The sequence below is a fragment of the Cucurbita moschata genome, unplaced genomic scaffold (assembly GCF_002738365.1).
Source record: "Cucurbita moschata cultivar Rifu unplaced genomic scaffold, Cmos_1.0 Cmo_Scf00002, whole genome shotgun sequence".
NCBI lineage: Eukaryota > Viridiplantae > Streptophyta > Magnoliopsida > Cucurbitales > Cucurbitaceae > Cucurbita > Cucurbita moschata.
Window position 1 is genome coordinate 1,515,052 of NW_019268518.1, and position 1,739 is coordinate 1,516,790.

At 44.7% G+C, this 1,739-nt stretch overlaps 1 non-coding gene across 1 annotated transcript; it reads right to left on the reverse strand.

Annotated features, from left to right (window-relative positions):
• Window positions 1-422: 422 nt before the first annotated feature.
• Window positions 423-562, reverse strand: LOC111431446. Its single transcript, XR_002708495.1, has one exon. It is a non-coding gene; the product is annotated as a small nucleolar RNA Z247 (small nucleolar RNA).
• Between the last annotated feature and the right edge of the window lie 1,177 nt (window positions 563-1,739).

Consider the following 1,739-nt stretch of genomic DNA (forward strand, 5'->3'; position numbering starts at 1 on the left):
CTGCTCCATTGCCGACTTGAACTTGTTCACCTCCATGATAACGTTCACGTACAGCGAGACGATTCAAGTCAATCTTGTAAGAGGAAGTAGCCGCTAGTGCCGTAGGAGGAGCAGAAGAAGGTTCATCTTGATAGGACTCATCCATACTATGCCAACAGCGGATAGCAGTATGCCCCACTTTGCCGCAGATCTGGCAGGAAGGACGGGCAGAAGGGCCACGGCGATCACCAGCAGGACGAGAGGGTGCATAACCTTAAGAACGACCACGACCACGATCCCTACGCCCACGATTCTTCTGCTAACCACCACGACTAGCATAATTGGCAGAAGATCCAAGATTTAACTGAAGTTCAGCATGACCAGTATAATTGGCCGAAGACCCCGGATTTAACTGAAGTTCAGCTTGGTGTTGTAGTTGGCGAGCTTCATACGTCATTAGATGTGCAAACACATCATCAAGCGTGAGGGCTTCACTCTTGGTAGTCATTGAGGTGACGAAGGGATCATAGTCAGGGCCAAGACCAGCAAGAAGATACACGATCACATCATCATCCTGCAAGGCAGAGCCGGCTGCGGCCAGCTCGGTGGCTAGCCCTTTGATCTTGCGAAAATAATTTGCAGCAGATTGATCTCGTTTCTTGGACGTGGCGAGCTCAACACGAATCTGAATAGTGCGAGCACGAGTTGATGATGAAAACATCCGCTGCAGGGTATCCCACGCCTCCTTGGACGTAGTAGCGGCAACCACATCATGAAGAATTTCCTCAGACATGGAGGAGAGAAGGCCGCTAAGGACCTGTTGATCTTGATCATACCATTGATTATAGGCCGGATTAGAGACCAGCTCAGTACTAGCAGCAGTTGAGGAAGGGACCAGCTTGGCAGGTGCGGCATTGGTGCCATCGAGGTAGCCCATAAGCTTCGTACTCCGTAGGTAGGGGAGGAGCTGGGCACGCCATATGATGAAGTTGTTTTTGGTTAGACAAATTGTGACAGCATGGTGTAGAGGGATTGGGCCAAAAGTCGCCATGGTAGTTGAGACGGTGTTGGAGATGGTGGATGGGGAGGAGGAAGAAGACATGGTAGACATTTAAAAAATAAACCTTGGCTCTGATACCATGTTAGATTGAATGGCACGATGACCTATATGGGTCACGACCTCATGTATTTGTAGATGTGTATAATGAAGATTACATTCCAAATCTATGATTTGATAACAAACCATGAAATTGGTAACAAACCCTTCAAATCATAGATTTGGTAACAAACTAGTAAATCCTAGATTATCTTAGTATATACAAATATGATCTATTTTAGGTTTAACAAGTGTGATTAGGGATTTCTAACCACTCCCTAAACGTGATCATATTCGAACCACATAGGAAAATGAGCGTTTGCAAGCATGAGGGTCGCCAACTCCTTTATGATTTTTTTGTTATAGCGCCTATTGAAGAGATGCCAAATAAACTCTACTAGTGAATTTGAGAACAGTGTCCTTAACGGTATGATGAGAACTATGGGTTGGACCCGATAAAAAAACGCACCAAATGAGCATACAAATAAATTAATGACATAAGACGTAAGAGAGAAATAAAAAACTACAAGCTAGCTACTTATTGAGTATTTTTATACTCGTTCATATTAGTATAATCTTTTCAAATGCAAGCTAGGAGGAGTACTCGAGGTGAGGCATGCACGAACTACGAGCTTTAGGAGTCGAGATAGATTAGAGTATTGAT